Consider the following 21023-nt stretch of genomic DNA (forward strand, 5'->3'; position numbering starts at 1 on the left):
TGACTGACCTACACCAGGCGGAGTTCTACCTCGGCCAGAAAGGGGAACCGGTACTCAGCGTTGATGATAGCCTATATACCGGGCAAACTAGTATGTTAATCAACAGCAGGCCTATAACAGCATGGGCTGAGTGGCTCAGACGGTTGACACTGGTGTTCAAAGCGCAAGTTGGCAGGTTCGATTCCGGTCCAGTCCAATGGTGTTTGAAAATGCTCAAGTTCACCAGTTCCGTGTAGGTAGATTTACCGGCACAGGGCAAAATTCTGGCACATTTTTGCCCCTGAAAACCGTAAAAGTTGAATGTCGAAGGCTGGTTGTATCCCCCAGCAGGTCCACCATGAGCTGTCACTGAAAACGTGTGGCGGGGAAATGAGGCGTGTAGCAGTTTCGAGTAGTTTCCCTCGCCGAGACAGATGGTGCTGTTACATACTAGTCTGCTATGCCCACTGAAGTGCATGCGCTAACCGACCCTATAAGCAACACTATCTCACCATTCATCACAGCGTTGCTCATACCTCAGTCACTTTCGTATTGCCAAAGCCAAGGATGAGACTGAGACAGATCTATGAAAGCAACGGACTTGCTCTAGCCCATGTAAGGAGGTATTCAGCACTGACAACGCTATACCTCACCGGAGATATATCTGAGCTAAAAATACGTTAGTGAGACGTAAATACATAACATTATTATTACTATTATTATTATTATTCCCACCTGGTGGTCGTGACCGTTCAGACATCAAGTTTCTATATAGTTTGACTCCACAGTTAGCTGGTTCAAGTCCCGTTGGTGGAAAGAAAATTTGACTACCAGAATGTTGGCTGGCTGGATAGGAGAGGCAATGGTATACAATTTCTGATCTGTAGATAGCATGCCAAAATTCTGTGTTCAATTCCGAACCTCTCCACAGTGTTTATATGGAGTGAGGGCATATGGCGCTGTTGATGATGATCCGTCCATCGGAGGAAGGTGTTAAGTCTTGAGCAAACACCTTGGTGTTGTTCGACAGGACTAGGCTACGTGCCATCACCGGGTTTGACCTACCTCATTATTATTAGCATAATACGCCCAGGTGGACGGGTCACTCATCGGCGTCAAAGAGAAACCTGCACCTGGCCCTTCCCGATGCCACATGCGGTCAATCAATCCAATCAATCAATCTATCTATTATTATTATTATTATTATTATTATTATTATTATTATTATTAGTATTATTATTATTATTATTAGTATTATTATTATTAATGGTTCATGGTGTGTAGTCACGTCCTAGTTCGCAAACCATGAGCTACGGCTGAGTGGCCTAGTAAGTGACCGGAGAGTCGGGATACCAGCTTGCTACGGAATGCGAGTGGGCATCTCGTACATATTCTGAGTCATGGCCCTCCTTGTGCTTAGGCGGCTAGGACAATGCAATCCACCGGTGGTCCTTAACCCGTTAGAGCAGAGATCCTCACTTGAACTATGTGTAAGTAGAGTAGCATCCTGATTCCTGAATTTACCGAGCTCAGAACATTTTTAAGCAAGCCTCGGACCTATGGAAGTAACGGAGTCTCACTCCCATTTGACAGGCGAGTGATTCTTTGGAAACAACTTCGCGAGCCAAATGGAATTCGATGGGGAGCTATCAATATTAAAGGGGCTCATGGAAGAAAGGACTGCCTGAGTCAGGAAAGATGATGCATATGGATGTGCTAGGAGTAAATGATATTCGGGTAAAGGGAGATAACGAGGAAGAGATAGCAGATTATAAAGTGTACTCGACGGGTGTTAAAAAGGGAAGGGCTGAGGATGGGGTAGCGCTGTTCATCAGGATTATTATTGCAAGCAACATAGTTTATGTTAGGCACGTAAATGAGCGAATGATGTGGGTAGATTTGGCAGTTGGAGGAATTAGGACGAGAATTGTCTCAGTGTATTCACCATGTGAGGGTGCAGATGAGGATGAAGTTGATAAGTTTTATGAAGCATTGAGTAACATCGTAGTCAGGGTCAACAGCAAGGATAGGATAGTGCTAATGAGCGATTTCAATGCGAGAGCTGGAAATAGAACTGAAGGATACGAAAGGGTGGTTGGTAAATGTAGGGAAGGTATGGAAGATAATATGAATGGGAAGCGTTTGCTGGACTTCTGTGTTAGTATGGGTTTGGCAGTTACGAATATATTCTTCAAGCAAAAGGCTATTCACCGCTACACATGGGAGGGTAGGGGTACCAGATCCATAATAGACTACAGTATATCTTAACCGACTTGAAATTCAGGAAATCTATTACGAATGTACGGGTTTTCCGGTGATTTTTTGATGACACAGACCATTATCTGATCTGTAGGGAACTAAGGATCTCTAGGCCTAGAATAGAGGAAGTGAAATCATTCTGCAAACGGTTAAGGATAGAAAATCTCCAGGACGAGGGAATTAGAAGTACGTGATAAGATTAGTGTGAAGTTTCGAAAAGTAGACAGTAAGCAGATTCAGGATATAGAAAGAGAATGGGTGGCATACAGGGATGCTGTAGTAGAAACAGCAAGGGAATGCCTAGGAAAAATTGTGTGTAAAGATGGGGAAAAGCGAACATCTTGGTGGAATGATGAAGTGAGAGCAGCCTGTAAACGTAAAAACAAGGCTTTTCAGAAATGGCTCCGAACAAGGGCTGATGCAGACAGGGAATTGTACGTAGATGAAGCAAACAGAGCAAAACAAATAGTTGTTGAATCCAAAACGAAGTCGTGGGAGAAGTTTGGTAACAACCTGGAAAGGCTGGGTCAAGCAGCAGGTAAACCTTTCTAGATGGTTATAAAGAATCTTAGGAAGGGAGGGAAAAAGGAAATGAACAGTGCTGTGGGTAATTCAGATGAACTCATAATAGATCCTAGGGAATCACTGGACAGGTGGAGGGAATATTTTGAAAATCTTCTCAAGTAAAAGGAAATCTTCTTGTTGGTGTCGCGAACAACCGAGCTTATGGTAAGGAGGTTGATATTGGTGAAATTACGGTTGAGGAAGTGGAAAGAATGGTAAATAAACTCCACTGTCATAAAGCAGCAGGAATAGATGAAATTATACCTGGAATGGTGAAGTATAGGGGGAAGGCAATGAAATGGCTTCATAAAGTAATAAGATTAGCATGGAGTGTTGGTAAGGTACCTTCAGATTGGACAAAAGCGGTAATTGCACCATCTATAAGCAAGGGAATAGGAAGGATTGCAACAACTAACTAGGTATCTCATTGATTAGTATACCAGGGAAAGTATTCTCTGTTATCTTGGAGGGGAGGGTGTGATCAGTGGTTGAGAGGAAGTTGAATGAAAACCAGTGTGGTTTCAGACCACAGAGGGGCTGTCAGAATCAGATTTTCAGTATGCGCCAGGTAACTGAACAATGCTACGAGAGGAATCGACAGTTATTTTTATGTTTCGTAGGTCTAGAGAAAGCATATGACAGAGTACCGAGGAAAAATGTGTTCGCCATACTGGGGGACTACGGGGTTAAGGATAGATTATTAAACTCAATCAAAGGCATTTATGTTGACAATTGGGCTGCACTGAGAATTGATGGTAGAATGAATTCTTGGTTCAGGGTACTTACAGGGGTTAGACAAGGCTGTAATCTTTCACCTTTGTTGTTCGTAGTTTACTTGGATCATCTGCTGAAAGGTATAAAGTGGCAGGGAGGGATTCAGTTAGGTGGAAATGTAGTAAGGAGTCTGGCCTTTGCTGACTACTTGGTCTTGATAGCAAATTGTGCCGAAAGCCTGCATCTAATATCTTGTACTTGAAAATAGGTGCGATGAGTATGGTTTGAAAATTAGCCTTCCGAAGACAAAATTGATGTCAGTAGGTAAGAAATCCAAGAGAAACGAATGTCAGATTGGTGATATAAAGCTGGAAGAGGTAGATGATTTCAAGTATTTAGGATGTGTGGGTTCTTCCAAGATAGAAATATAGTAAGTGAGATTGAATCAAGGTGCAGTAAAGGTAATGAGCTCGCAGTTGCGATCAGCAGTATTATGTAAGAAGGAAGTCAGCTCCCGGACAAAACTATCTTTACATCGGCTTGTTTTCAGAGCAACTTTGCTTTACGGGAGCGAAAGCCGGGTGGACTCAGGATATCTTATTCATAGGTTAGGAGTAACAGGCATGAAAGTAGCGAAAGTAATTGCTGGTACAAACAGTTAGGAACAATGGCAGGAGGGTACTCGGAATGAAAGGATAAAGGCTAAGTTGGGAATGAACTCGATGGATGAAGCTGTACGCATAAACCGGCTTGGTGTTGGAGCCATGTGAGGCGAATGGAGGAGGATAGGTTTCCTAAAAGAACAATGGACTCTGTTATGGAGGGTAAGAGAAGTGGAGAGGTACCAAGAGGACGACGGCTAGACTTATAGTTTCTACCTATTTAAAGATAAGAAGTATAGAACTACATGAGGCCACAGCACTAGTTGCAAACAGAGGATTGTGATGACTTTTAGTAAATTCACAGAAGCTTGCAAAATGAACGCTGAAGGGCGTTCGGTCTATAGTAATGATGTATTATCATGTTATTATTTTTTTGATCCGTTATGCCCAACTAAGGAGCGCTTGTGAACTTATTTAGCACAACGTTTCTTCTTGTCTTTCCAAAATCTCTTCATCCTTTCGATGTGCTTCTTTTTGCATTCTTCCGTCCATCCTGTAGCTTGTAGTTTAGGTTGATCAGCAAGTGCGTGTTTGTTTATGAGAATTCTGAATTTTTTCTTTCTTTTATGATATCTTCATTTATTCTTATTCCCTGAAGATCTTTGTTTATTTCCGTAAGCCAGCTGTTGTGAATTTTTAAAGATACTGCGAGATTTGTCTTTATGTTAGCCTATTGTTATCCATCTTGATCAGGTGACCATAGAATTTTAATCTTCTTTTTCTAATGGTATCTGCTATTTTTTCTGTTACTTGATAGATTTTCTGTGATGTCCTTTTCATCAAAATGCCATTTTCGCATTTAGGTCCTAGAATTTTCCTGAGAATTTTCCTCTCTTGTTTTTCGGTGTTTTTTATTTGTGATCTGCCACCAATTATCAGCGTTTCTGATGCATAAAGGGCTTCTGGTTTTACAACTGTGTTGTAGTGTCGTAATTTTGCGTTTTGGGATATAGATTTTTTGTTGTATCTGCCTCAGACAATTTTGTATGTTTTTTTGTAATTCTTTCTTTGTTTGCTTGCTGATTTATCCCGTTTGTTTGTATAATTTCGCCTAGGTATATGAATTTATCTACTTGGGAGATTTTCCCATATCTAGTGATTAGTGGATGCTTGTTAAATCCCGATTTTGTACCTTCCATATACTTTGTCTTTTCATACGAAATTTGCAGACCTGTTCTTGCCGCTATTTCATGAAGTTTATCTACTGACTGGAGTGCTTCATGTTTGTTGTTGGAGAGAATTGCCAAGTAATCTGCAAAGACGAGGCAATCAAGGCGACTGTTGTTTTTGAGAAGTCTACCAATATTGATCCCTTTAGTTTCATTTTTCCATTCTCGATCCACTGTTTCCAGAAGTAGATTGAATAGTAGTGGTGATAATCCATCGCCTTCTCTGACTCCTGTTGTAATTTCGAATGGATCTGAAATTTCTCCTAAAAATTTAACTATCGGTGTTGTGCCTGTTAGAGTTTGCTTGATCAATTCCCTTGTTTTTCCGTCGACTTGAAATTCCTCAAGTATGTTGAATAGAGTCTGTCGGGCTATTAAATCATAAACTTTTTTGAAGTCAACAAAGAATATTATTATTATTATTAATATTATTATTATTATTATTATTATTATTATTATTATTATTATTATTATTATTATTATTATTATTATTATTATTATTATTATTATTGTACCGGGTGGTACACCTCAACCCCGCACATTTAAAAGAAGCGCCTTAAAGAACGCTCTCTCTCATACAAATCTTGAAACAGCTACGCCATGAAGTTGGGACATTGACCAGAAGATGTCACCATTAAATTATAGAGTTATACTGTCTGTATTTATTGGTTTTGTTGTGGTTTACGTCAAGAAGTTGGAACCTTTTTCCATGTATGTCGTTACAAAAACTGAGGTAATGCACTCTGGTGCAAGGTAAAAGAATTAATGATTTAAAGAAGTTTTGTGTCATTATGTTTTTCAAGGTTTGCAACTCTTCTTTCTCTTTTTGAATCTGGCCAATCACTAATTTTCTGTAAATATTTTTTAGCCAATCACTGGCTTCTTGTAGGTAATGATTTTTTCAAACATTTAGAGTTTTGGTTTACCCAATAAAAATGAGAGGGTGTGTCAGGATTTAGTCCAGAACCCTCTCGAACCGTCCCCTCGGGTATATAAGCTGAGGCTTTTCTGGCTAACTTGTCTTTTAATCGCCGAATTTCTGAGTGTCCCTCTGGCTGTATATATGTATTGGCGCCCGGTTATAACTGGGGAATTGCTGAACGGATGTTATGCCGTTTTTGTGTTGTCATAAATAACCTCCCGAGGAAGGTTTCCATGTATTAATTATTGAACTGTGATCAAAGGAAGGTGATGGTGGTGGTGGTTATTTTTGTTTTAAGAGGAATTACATCTAGGCAACCATCCTCTATATAACACTAATCAGAGATAAAAATGGAAGGGATCCGACACTTCGAGAAATGAAGGTATCGGTCAAAGAAAGACAACGGCCACGAAGGGCGTGAAAATGAAAAACTCCCTAGGCCTCCAGTGCTCTAATACCGTCATAGTCGGAAAAAGCAAGAGTTGACCAAGGGAGGTCGGATGGGATAGATCGAGCAGTAACGATTTATGCGAAACAACTCAAATAAAATGACGCCAGGCGAAAACTTTTTCGGCCTGCGCTGCTTACGATATATGCATAATAGTTAAAAGCATATAAAGTTCTGCAAAAATTCCTCAGGACCGTATATCTATCTTTAAAATTTAATCCACAATACTTGTCTTTACGTATTTTGTAGAAATCCTGTGCTTGGTAAGGAATGAGCATTCGTGAAGCTCAGCTTAACGCTGCCTAAACCATTATAACTCGATAACCGCTGGACAAATTTTTATGTGGTATTCACATTTGCCTAGAGCAGAGTTGCCGAACTGGGGACCCGTTGAATCCACCTCAGTGTGACCGTTGAGTGAAATGCGAACAACTTACATGCCAAGCGTACGTCACAGTCAAGCGACTATGAAGCTTTCCTTGCACCATTTTCAATAAAATGTTGATTGAAGTACAGTGTTCATAAACAGTATAATAGCAACAACAACTATTCATCAAGTTTTCCTGTTTCATTTATACTGCGTTCAATATTAACAGGCATGGTTGAATTGTCCTATGTTTACACATTCAAGGAAAACTGATACGTTACATTTTTTGTGTTACAATGTGCAGTTGCTCAAAGAAAAAACAATTAAATTTTCCTCGCATTTAATATTTTCAGACTTACTTTTAATTATTATTAAAATATAGTTCACCTCCCATGTAGATAAAATGTCTCTGTGGATTACCATGACAAACATTAGAGTAGACTATATCTATGTATTCATTTGTTCTGAAAAATGTACCAGTGAGGAAATGAAATGTTCTGTATAGTAAGTCTTCGGGACCAAATCAAAGTCTATAAAAGGTCGCATACAATAACAGTTCTTATACTTTAACAGCAGAATCCCTGCTCTTGGTAGGGGAGACCATGGGCTCATTATTTCTTTGATCGACCGTACACAGGTGCGGGATTTAAGCGTTTAAGCTACTATTAACTATTTCTTGGAACAACAGAATTTTCACTAAGAAAAGTAAAATTCCCGTTATTCATTCAGTGAAACGTTAATACGTGATTCAACATCTACTTTTATGCTTGATTTGCGCGATGTTGTAGTGTTTTGTGACTTTCGCTGTTCATTGAGTTTCTGAAAGTAATATTTAAAACTTTTCAGCCGTTTTTATTCAGTCATCCTCTTCAACAGTCTGATGCGAATGAGCATGATTCGTTTCGTAGTGGCGTTCTACTTCATACCTTTTCGATATAACATAGCCTTCATTGTAGGTACTTTGCACGACCACTTGCTTGCACTGGCTCTCTGCAGTCAAATTCCTTGAGGGCCCCTTTTTAAAAATAATTTCCGCCTCCTTTTCGAACTCGGGTGTCAGTGCAGTAATTGAAACTGACTGGCATTGACCCTCACGGCCTCTGACGTAACCACGTCACTCTGACTCACGGTAGCTAGAAGAGAGACGGTAGGTGTCACGAGACGGATGCGCAGTGGACTGCCGTGGTCGTGACGTCACTGGCCCGTCCCTCCGATTACACTACGCATTGTTTGGCGCGTAAATATCAGTCTATAATATCTTTGGTGTCAGTGATTTCACTCAAGCAATCAAGCAAGACATCTTTGTAGACTTAGTACAGTATCAGAAAATTGGGGACTTAAAATTCACTCATAAAATAATCGAACAACATTTACTAGTAACTGGTAGTAAACAACAAAACGTAAGAAAAGCTGCCGAACTTCTCTCTGGCACTGTGGCTAAGGCTATATCGTATATTTTGTATGGCCACCTCCTGCCCACAACAGTTACCCAGAGAATAAAGTCCCTATTACTGAGCAAAAGTGCATATGACATAATTAAAACTGCAAACTGCAACAGGGAAGAGTGTGAAACATTAACTGTAGATGTCCTCAACGGAGCAGACTGTGCTGTTACTAATGACACCATAGAATCAATCGAAACTAACTTGGAAATTTATGATTCAGAGTATGAAGACTTTAATTGTATAGTTGACTCATTAATAGATCAGTTTACTGAGCAGAACAATCTCGAAGATTGCTTACATAATGAAAATAAGGAAGTATTGAAAATGTTGGCGGGGTATATTGCATACCGAGTTACGAGAAAGGGAATCACCGCTAGCTTCATCTACGGAGGAAAAACTGGAAAATGCATTAATATTAGGAACCCTGACAGGATCTCGGCTTTGTCTAGAGGAGGCCTAATGAATCCATCTCCCCAGTGGTTCGACACTGTTTGCGAACTAGAAAAGGATTTTCAAAGGTTTCTCGGAAATGGTCTAAGGAAGTGCCCAAGAGTGATGAAGGAACTGATAAACATCATCAGACCTAAGTATAGTTGAAGTCGACGACTTGGCTGTTACGTGTTTTGTGAGAACTCGTTCATTTATTCGAATGAATGAACTGAATAAAAAGAGAGGACTCAAGAGGTCAGTGATTGAAAGCTGGACTAAGGATGAGCATGCTGACGCTCCACGGAAAAAATCGAAGAAAATGAACAAAATTAAGCCCTGAAAGGTAAGCCTAAATTAGTAGTAATGTTATTTTTGTTATGTAGATTTATTATTATTATTATTATTATTATTATTATTATTATTATTATTATTATTATTATTATTATTATTATTATTATTATTATTATTATCTTTAAGAAATTGAACTCTTAATCTTTTGTTTTGAAATATTTTGTGATAATAAACTACAGCCTTAAAATACTTTTGTGAAAGAGGGCTCCATTATTATTATTATTATTATTATTATTATTATTATTATTATTATTATTGACTTTTGTTAGTAATAAAAAAGCAATAACGTTAGTGCAGTACTTACTATTTTCAGGAAAAGTAACAACATGCAGTATTTAGTCTTGTGTATTTTATTCAGACTTTTATGGTTAAAATCATTTCCTGATTGTTGAGCTTTGGTTTATTTTATCTGTACGTGTATAGCGTAGATACGTTACATTCTTTCAAGTAATTGGGAACTGTAAATACTAACATTTCCGGTGTAACGAGGCATTTAAAAATGATTTTTAAACTATTCTGGGTTTTAAAGTAGGTCTGCAATATTTACTAAAGCACACAAACAAAATAGTAAAAATAATAGTTTTTGCAATATCTTAGTGGTTTTCGTGTGAAAAAATTATATTACAACGTAAACGTATTTGAGATAAGGAAGATAAGCTGGGCGCTCCGCACAGTGATTTGTAGTAAGTTCCAGCGCCTGGCAGACGGTCCACGGTCCGCTGACTAGCCAAGAGAATCTCCCGAGGAAGATTTCCAACTGTTAAATATTGGACTGTGACGAAAGGATTCCGAGCAGTAACGGTTTCTACGAAAAACCTCGAAGAAAGTCGTGACATATTGAACACTTGACCAGCTAACGCCACCTAAACTGCTAAATATGTATATCCACTAACTAACTTACATGTGTAAGATATGCAGAACATGAAATGTTCTGTATAGTAAGTCTCCGGGACCAGATAACAGTCTATAAAAGGTCGCATACAATAACAATTCTTATACTTTAACAGCAGAATCCCTGCTCTTGGTATGTGGGACCATTGAATGAAGCTCGGCGGCGTTAACAATCGAGCGCTCTCTCGCTTTACGCTGCCTAAATTGCTAAACATATCCACAAACGATATGCATAAGAATTGCAGAGAGTAAGTCCGTGAAACTACACTGATTATTTGAAAATTTTGCTGATATTAATTCTCCTTTTCTACAGTTCGAACATATTACCTTCTCAGAACATGAAGAACTTTAAGCTCCTGTGGCTATATTTTCTCTGGCCAAGCGTTTAAGTGCTCCTGGGTCTCAGTGTATGAATCTTCGATGACACGGATGTAAATAAACTGCTTCTCTCGTGATACTCGCTGAACATTTTATGGTCACTAACTTGAATCTAAGTTAATTTCCGTAAATTTCTGTTGCTGAAATAATTTCCTAGTTCTTATTTTAAGTATTTTATCAACTTCAACGTGGCCTTTCTCGGCTATCCGCTTTACTGAATTAGACTACAGTCTAATTGTGAAACATAGACGACATCCTTGAAATGTATTTTATTAATATTCTTGTCAGGCATCTTGCAGTGCAATAATTTTTACCAGCCCCAACAGCCATCACTCTTGAGCCAAAGAAGATAAACTGCATCGTTCAGATCGCAGAGAGATAAAAGCAACTTATGAAATTAGTCATGTGATCTGTTGCTCTAGAATCTATACATCATCTCCAGGAACGGGATTATTTTTTGTCCTGTATCCATTTACCATCTACAATACTGCTTTAAATGCCTTGGGTTACGTAAAAAGTAGCACTCGCAAGTTTCTTTATCAATTTTTTGACTTCATTACTTTATTGTAGCCAATTTTATTGCCCTGAAGATATGTGTCTGCCACCGTTGAACGAAGCGCAATTCCGAGTTATCGCTGGTTCAGACTGCAGCATCGGTTCGTCTGTGATATTTGTCCAGAATTTTCTCAGTCACATATTCCACTGTCAAATCTCCTTCGTCACGGCCTTCGATCGCTGTGACTAACGCGGAATACGACTTTCGTAGGTTTATCAATAACACTGCGACGATTTCGTCATCTTCAAGTGTCTTTCCGACAAAAAAGTAGTGTTATGAAAATATTGCACATTTTGGTCTGGGAAGACTTGGGTGTAAGGAGACGAGCTGTTCGACTAAGCGGTATGTTCCGAAAGTCAATGGAGAGATGGAGTGGAATGACAATAAGTGGAGGAATTAGCTTGACCGGAGCTTTTAAAGGTAGGAAAGATTAACATGAAGATAAAGTTGGAATTCACGAGGACAAATTGGGGCAAATATTTATTAATAGAAAGAAGAATTAAGGATTAGAAGAATTTATGAAGGGAAATGTTCGATAAATTTCCAAATGCTTTGAAATCATTTCAGAAAAGACTAAGTAAACATCTGATAGGGGTCTACCACCAGGGCAACAGCCTTAAATGTATATGATTGATTGATTGATTGATTGATTGATTGATTGATTGATTGATTGATTGATTGATTGATTGATTGATTGATTGATTGATTGATTGATTGATATATAGATTGATTGATTGATTGATTGATTGATTGATTGATTGATTGATTGATTGATTGATTGATTGATTGATTGATTGATTGATTGATTGATTGATTGATTGATTGATTGATTGATTGATTGATTGATTGATTGATTGATTGATTGATTGATTGATTGATTGATTGATTGATTGATTGATTGATTGATTGATTGATTGATTGATTGATTGATTGATTGATTGATTGATTGATTGATTGATTGATTGATTGATTGATTGATTGATTGATTGATTGATTGATTGATTGATTGATTGATTGATATCATAGGAAGGTGCAGACTTCAGTGGTACGAACAACTGATGAGAATGGACACCCCTAGAACAACAAGGCAATACTTCCACAGAGAAGTAAAAGGAAAGATGCCAGTGGGAAGGACAATGAAGGGATAGATGGAGACTGTAAAAATTGGGGAGCAAAATTGAAGGATATGGAAGAGCAGAAACTATAAAAGGGCCGGGCAAAATCGCGTATGCTTGTGAATCACACCAGGGAAACTGAAGTTGGTGAAAGATTACGATGATGACGACGACAACTGTATATTTCATAAATGAATACCTCCAATATTCCTTCTTGGGCCAGGGTGAGTGGCTGAGCATAGAGTGCTGGCTTCAGAGCCTATGTTGACAACGTATGCAATGGCTCAGTCTGGTGATATTTGTAAGTGCTCAAATACACCAGTCTCGTGTGGGTAGATTTACCGCCAAGTAAAAGAATTCCTGAGGAAAGAAATGTTGCCACCTCGGCGTCTTCGAAAACCGTATAAGCAGCAAATGTAACGTAAAACAAGTAACACTGTTCTATTTGAAGTCCACATTTAAGGGTATTATTGTGCATAGTACATACCCTATAGACACCCTTGAGTAGCCCCCTGAACGTTCACCCGCATTGCATACGTAAAAGTACCGTACTCCACTTGTCCGCGAAGGAAATACTTCCACCTTTACATAAGGTACCGTTATAAAACTATGCGTCCTCATCCTTCGCGACCAAAATGTGCAATGGGCTATCACGAAAATCATGGCACGTATACCTATAGACTTCCAGAGTGATCACTACGAAATTAACTATTCGCTTTTTATTAGGTTGGAATTAAGCAATGTTTCTGTTACATCTTATCAAAGGGAACGGATATTAAACGCATTGGCTTCAGAACCGTGACTTATATAAACGTAAGACATGAATGTAATCATGTGATCTCTAAAGGAGGACTGAACACGTAAACCAGGAGAGAATAATTAACTAAATCTTTATGGAAAAGTGCATCTGTCGGATGAGTGTAATACTTATCAATATTAACAGAAATAATTTCGTTATATTGTTAATATTCACGGCAAGATACGTGGGAATTTCATTTACATTAAAAGCCAAGAAATGATGTTAATCTTTTGACAGAATTCATTCGAATTATGGGACGTCTTTTTACAAGACAATGGAAGGTATAAGCTAATATATTAACCAAAATTATATATTTTTACATTATTCTTTGTCTCTACAGCATCCTACCGTACAATGTAGGAAAAACTCAAAATAAAAATATGGATTTCCGAGGTTATAATGGTGTTTATCATAAATATATTCCTGGAGAATATAAATTCGTAACATTTTATAATCTAAAATAGAAAACATCCATTATCACCTTTTAATCTGAGTAAAAGTTCGGAAGGGTATAATCTATTTATCAAATTACCTATTTTCTTTTATCAGTGTTGTAGCTATATTTAAATGCTTTTCGTAGAAATGACTAAAGCGTTATTAATGATGAGATTATCCTCAAATATATCTTAGTGTATATTTGTATTTTCCTGTGATGAACGTCTATAATAAAATCATCTTTATTAAGAAAGAAAATATATTTTGCCAACGATACAGGTTTCACCGTAAGGACATTCCCACTGTATCAGGGAGTGCAATACTCAGTAGTCCCGTGGCCGCAATACAGATAGCAAGTGTTGATACAAGGAAAACGCAAGTTCCGGTGATTCTGACGGCCATTCCCATGTTGCCGAAGACAGCACCCAGTTGACTTACACCAATCACCAGAGCCAAAGCCACACACCTGATCAGAAGTAGAAAATGAATTAGTAAGTTCCGAACAGTCGTAGATCTGTGTTCTGAGGAGCATATCAATTACAGTGTTCAAATAAAATACCCGTTATAAAATGAGAAATGATTTAAAAACTACAAGAAAGCAAATATTGCAAAGCAAAATTGTTTTCTTAAAAGTATCAGATCCAAGTACTAGTCTATCATTGAAAGTAAAAGTATGTACTTCGATGTATTGGAGAATTCTAGCTACTTTGGCCTTACCCAGAACTTATTTGAGTGTTATTTCAAAGTGGATGCACAGAGGTACGGAAACTGAGATTCCGGAACGAAAACACGTCAATGTTTATACTACGATGTATGAGCCTGATAGTTCTTGAATACCGGTACATCAGGCGGCATATGAAAACTAGAATGAAGGTTAATTAACGGTGATTTTCTGAAATCTGTTATCTGGTATCACTGCTATTATTTTGAAACTATTTAAGTGTGGCAAACATCTTATTAGTGGTCAGATTTCCACAACGCAGTCAAGAACCTTATAAACAAAATAATCGAAAGCATGTTTGGTCTTGGAGTATGTCTTCAAATACTCGAGTTCAATCGCTAGTAAGTGAGATGAAGAATATTACTTTCACTTCATCCCCAGCAACATTATATTTCAAAGAAAGGAGTTGCAATAATAAGTATGCTGAGGAAAATTCCTGATAAACTAAGTACATATCACAATGGTGAAGTTATTAGTCCACGACTCTCAAACACTTAGTGCTCGTAACACATGTTCTAATACGCTCTCTTATATTTTACAATACTAGGACACCAATATGTTGATATCACTAGTCAATAAAATGTTTATAGGGTTCTTTAAAACAGTAATCTCCGCCTGTTATTGGAAATGTTATATTTGTTTTTTGCAGACTTGTATCCTTAAACGTTCGATCTGCAAGTGATTTTGAGCGAAGTGTCCCGGTAATTATTTTGTTAAGTTAAAGTGCTTCCGATGTATACTTTTTTGAAATTTTATCATACAAAATTCATCGACTAGGTCTTCCTCTCTTCAGTACAATCTTAGTATCCCTTTACCCATGTGTATTTTATGACCACATCCCTCCGGTTTACGAGTAACATGTTCTTAATCCATATCTCTTATATATTGTAATCGATCTCAATTAATAAAAATGCATTGATAATTTGGACTGCAGACTTATCCTTTACAAAATGCAGTCGAAAAACACAGAAACATTATTTTTGTAATACCTGAGTTACATACGGAACTTAACTTTCTTCGGCTTTAACTTTTATTTCTTACATATACAACGTGTATCAAGATCTAATACTCTAACTTCTAGAGATGATAAAAGTGACCGGAACAAACGTTTCAAACCATCGGAATGTTGGCCAGTAGGGTAGGAGCTGTGGTGGTATACAATTTCTAATTACTAGATTGCGTGTTAAAAGCCTGCATTTAATTTTAAATCTCACGTAATGTTCACATGGAGTGAGGGCATAGAGTACGACGTTGTTGATGCTAATTCGTCCGTCGGACGATGACGTTAAGCCTTTAACACTCCCCCTTGGTGCTAAGCGGTAGGAGTAGGCTATGTTCCGACACTTGGTTTCATCCTGTCCCTTCCTACTATCATACATCATGGCATTCATTTCATCTCATTAACTCTCCTAATGAGGATGACGTGAAGAAGGAAATCCAGTCGTGGAAACTCGCTAGGAAGACTCATCTCATTTCATGTCGGACCCCGTAGAGAAAATGGACGACGGTTGGACATACAATTTTATTCTCAACCACCTCTAAATGTACTTAGGCTATTGATTTCAAACCTATGGAAAAACTACTTCCTGCTCTTCTCATCCCTAGAAGTTTGGGATCTGAATTTTGATACATCCATTTTATACTGCATTTTAGATACCCGCACATATGTCAGTGATATATTACGTTCCTGAGAGAAGATTCATCCGAAGTACTTGGTATACTCTACCTACTCCATTTTCGTGTCTGTCATTTAGAAATCGATCTTCATAAGTCCTTTCCCTGAGGACATAATATTCATTTGTTTGACTTTCATACAATTCTTTCTACACTCCTTTAATGTATGTGCACTTGCATAGTGGATAAAACACAAATTTATGAAATACTTAGATACTAACTAATAGTGCATGACGGGGCTGAGTGGCTCAGACGGTGGAACGCTGGCCATTTGAATTCAAGTTGATGGGTTCAATCACGGCTCAGTAGTGGCATTTTTAGGTGCTTAAATACGCTAGCCTCGTGTTGGTAAACTTGCCGTTAAATAACCCCTTCGGGAAACAATTTCGGTAGTTCGGTGTCTCCGAAGACCGTAAAAGTAGTCAGTGCGATGTAAACACCATTATTATTTAATAGTACATGTTATTGGTTTACATTCATAACGCTGAAGTACCTACTACTTACAATAGAAAATATTAAATATTAATGAACATCGAAAACTCACTTTTTCCACTAATACTATTCGGAAGGGTACTTCTAAAAGAATTTATATATATAAAATAACTTGTCCTGACTGACTGACTAACTGACTGACTGATTCATCATCGACGAGCCAAAACTACTCGACATAAAGAAATGCAATTTTGGTGATATATTCATATTAAGATGTAGGTGCTCGCTAAGAGAGGATTTTTGGATATTCCTTCGCTAAGGGGGTGAAAAGGGGGGTGAAATTTTAAAATGAGTGTATCTATATCTCAAAACTTTAAACGTTTACAGATGTAAAAATTGGTATTTAGAATCTTTAAAAATAAGGAAACACGTATTTTTTGTTTTCAGAAAATGCCAATAGGAGGGGTGAAAAAGGGTGAAAATGGGGAAAAATGGGTTGAATGCCTTTAATCAGGATACCGGTACTTATATCTCAGAAACTGAAGATATTACAGACCTGAAAATTTGTACTTTGGATCTCTTTTAAAAATAAAAAAACACGTATATTTTTGTTTTTGGAAAATCCAATTAATGGGAGGGTGAAAAAGGGGTGAATTTTTAAAATGAGTGAATCTATATCTCCAAACTTTTAAAGTTTGCAGATGTAAAAATTGGTATTTAGAATCTTCATTAAAAATAAAGAAACACGTATTTTTTTTGTTTTCGGAAAAACGCAATATGAATCGTGAAAAGGGGTGAAAAAAGGGTTGAATGCCTTTAATGAAGCTACTTATATCTCAGAACCTGAAGATATTACAGACCTAAAAATTGGTGTTTGGGATCTCTTTTAAAAATAAAGAAACACGTATTCTTTCGTTTTCGGAAAATCCCAATAGGAAGGGTGTAAAAGGGTGAATAATGGGTTGAATGGCTTTAATGAGGCCACTTATATTTCAGAACCTGAAGATATTACAGACCTGTAAATTGGTATTTTGTATCTACTTTATAAGTAAAGAAACACGTATTTTTTCGTTTTTGTAAAATCCAAATACTGGGGGATGAAAAGGGGGGTGAATTTTTTAAAATGAGTGTGTCTACATCTTAAAACTTTAAAATTTACAGATGTAAAAATTGGTAGTTAGAATCTCCTCTAAAAATTAAGGAACACGTATTTTTTGTTTCCTGTAAATCCTAATAGGAGGGGTGTAAAAGGGTGAAAAATGGGTTGAATGCCTTTAATGAGGATACTTATATTTCAGAACCTGAAGTTATTACAGAACTGAAAATTTGTATATGGGACCTCCTTTAAAAATAAAGAAACACGTATTTTTTAGATTTTGGAAAATCCAATTAATGGCTGTTAAACAGGAGTGACAATTTTGGGTGAATTTTTTGAAAGACTATATCTACAGAATATCCTGGAAACGTAAAATGTTACAGACGTAAAAAGTGGGTGTTTGGAATCTCCTGTAAATGTAAGGAAACATAGGTGATTTGTTTTTGGAAACTCCACTTAAGGGGAACTCAAAAGGGGTGAAATTTTAAAATGAGAACTTTTACAGTATATCTAAAAAAACTTAACATGTTACAGAAGTGAAAAATGGTATTTTTTATCTCTATTAAACATAACGAATCGTGTATTTTTAGTTTTCGGAAATACCACTTGGGTGGTGGGGGTGGGTAAAAGTGACTGAAAATGGTGTTGAGTTCTTTTAATTAGGCTACTGATATCTCAAAAATGAAGATATTACAGACGTGAAATTTAATATTTGCAATCTGCTTTAAAAGTAAAGAAAGACGTATTCTCGGAAAATCCAAAGAGAGGGGGGGGGGGTGAAAGAATTGAAAATTTAATTGACTTAATTGTATGAGAATGCATACATCTAATAAAAACTAAAGTTGTTACAGACGTGAAAATTCGTATTTCGATCTCCTTTAAAAACAAAGAAAAACGCGTTTTGGTGGGGAAACCATCTTGGAGGGTGGGAGTTTTAAGGAGTTGAATTCCTTTCATGAGGACACATAAATCAAAAAGTGAAGAAGTTAGAGTCGTGATAATTTGTATTTAGAAGATCTTTTACTATTAAAGAAACAAGTATTTTTTTGCGGGAAAATTCACTTGTGGGGGGGGGGGGGAGTAGTGTGAAATGAAGTGAAAAAATTTAATTATTTTTATGGGGATACTTATATCTCAAAACTGAAGGCAATAGACGTGAACATTGGTGTTTGGAATCACCTTTAAACATAAAGAAACAAGCCTTCTTTTCATTTTTTTGGGGGGGGGGGGAGGTGGCGGTAAATAAACTTAACGGCGGTGGGGTGTAGAAGGAGGTGAGACCTATTGATTTTACTGTTATTAATGTACTTATAAGTATCCTCCGTTGCTCAGGCGGCAGCGCGCCGGCCTCTCACAGCTGGGTTCCGTGGTTAAAATCCCGGTCACTCCATGTGACATTCGTGCTGGAAAAAACGGAGGCGGGACAGGTTTTTCTCCGGATACTCCGGTTTTCCCTGTCATCAGCCATTCCAGCAACACATAATAGTAATAACAATAATAATAATAATAATAATAATAATAATAATAATAATAATAATAATAATAATGTTCCGGACCGTCGTCAAATGTGCGGACCGCGCTGGAAACGGCTCCTGGACGGGTAATGACTAAGAATGCAGTCCGGCCGCGGGTTCAGTGCCGCCAAAGCACCCAATATGACACCACGCCGGATCTTCTGAAGGATTTTATACATATTAAAATGATTATAGGAAAGATGGCAAAGATTTACGGACCCAACTGACCGGGAGGAATACCTGAGCCTAGCCCGGGAAGTACGAAATCGATTCCTGGAAAGGAAGATTGAAAAATGGGAGGAAACGTGCCGTAATCTAATAGAAAACGAGCCAGATCGGGAATTTTGGTGGATTCTCGCAGAAAACGAGTCAGATCGCGAATTTCGGCGGATTATATATCTAAAACAATAAGCATTCAATTATAAATTTCAGTATAATACCGTAGCGAAGCACGGGTATCTTGCTAGTATCATAATAAACCAAGACAGGCAGCCCAGTAAAAGCCGATGAGATATGTGCAAGATTTGAAGAAAAGTCCTGGAACAAAGGAAAATTTTCGCAACAGGCCACTAATCACGGCAAACACAGCATGGCATAATATTTCAAACATAGAAGATTGTGCATTATTGGTCTGTATCTTACGCATCCGGTGATCAGACTAAACCGACATGGGTTACGGAAAGATAGTCTGCATTCTGCGACATACTTCTAGAACTCAATCTACATTATCAAATTGAAACAAATGTCTTAATTTGTTATCATTACTCGCAATACACTAACGTTTCTCTATGCACCTAAAGATTACGCAATTGACGTCCAGAGATTAACAAACTATTTGTCCTTCCCTTAAGGCGCGTCCAGACTTGTAACAGAACATCGTAACGTAACCGCGTCGCGCTCCTGTCTGGACGGTACTGCGTAACCTCGTCGCGCAACCTTAGCCCGCAACATGAACGATACGGAACGAGGTTCGCTGCGTTCCACTGCTTGTCGGTTTTCCCGCGTCACATCAAAGAGCTGCGCGCGCGGAAGTTACAGCAAGCTTGGACGTACACAGGACCTCGGCGCGTAACACACATTCGCCTCTGTCTGCTTGATCAGTAAAAATGTTGTGGACCGAGCAAAACACACTGCATTTTATTGAAATATACAGAGCTAAGGAAATGTTGTGGCTAACTGGCCATCCCAGGCATTTCAACAAAATTTTAAGGAATGACCACTTTCCCCATCCACTCCATTCTCCGGTTCACTCTACATATTCCCAATATCCCCATCATGCTGCACAACATAATGTTCATCAGCTGCCGAACCCATCACATTTTCAAGGTTACACCGTTTCAACACCCACTCCTTCAGCTTTCTTATCCTCGCCGAATACTACTACTACACCCAATTCTCCTCACTCCAACTCCAGTCTGTCCACTGAGTGAAATACAGTAAGCAATTCCCACGATGTGGATATGGATTTTCAGGACTTGGTTAGACTTACAAAGTAGTGTTTCTGTGTTGAATAAGCAATTAAAATAGATAATGTTTGATGTATGAAACATAGAATATCCCAGCAATAAATTCCTTACTAACGTTTATATTTCCGTTTAGTGCTTCAATCAGAGCTTGACACATTCCGGTACGATAACACTAATCGACTGTTTGGATATTTTGAAAAGATACTGCAGACTAGTATTTGAATCACCGGTTGCTAGAAATCGTACTGTCACTGCCAGTCTCTCTTGCACCGAGATAGCCTCTCTGAATGTGGTATCCTTCTTAGCAACTTTAGGCCCTATCAAATTGATGAGGTGGGATCTCTCGCTGAGTCTGAGGGAAAAGCCAACTCTGGAGGGTAAACGGATTAAGAAAGAAGGAAAAACATGTATTATTATTATTATTATTATTATTATTATTATTATTATTATTGAATTTCTAATATGTTTTCATGTAATAAGATACGTATTTCCGTTTCATTGCTGTTATTTTTATTCAATTAATGTGAGTATAGCTATGAAGTATAACTTAACCTCTACAGATGATGTTATGGCAGTAAATACATTGCAAAAATTATGTTGAAGATAACTACATTAATATTTTTCCCATGTAAATTGT

The 21023-nt window shown here is 37.8% G+C and overlaps 1 long non-coding RNA gene across 1 annotated transcript in view; it reads right to left on the reverse strand.

The window, feature by feature from the left end:
• Positions 1-13821: 13821 nt before the first annotated feature.
• Positions 13822-21023, reverse strand: part of LOC136879100 (uncharacterized) — a 56034-nt gene continuing 48832 nt past the window's right edge. The window contains exon 3 of the long non-coding RNA XR_010860894.2: positions 13822-13949. This is a non-coding gene — a long non-coding RNA (uncharacterized lncRNA). The remainder of the gene's footprint in view (positions 13950-21023) is intronic.

Source organism: Anabrus simplex, chromosome 1 (assembly GCF_040414725.1).
Source record: "Anabrus simplex isolate iqAnaSimp1 chromosome 1, ASM4041472v1, whole genome shotgun sequence".
Taxonomy (NCBI): Eukaryota; Metazoa; Arthropoda; class Insecta; order Orthoptera; family Tettigoniidae; genus Anabrus; species Anabrus simplex.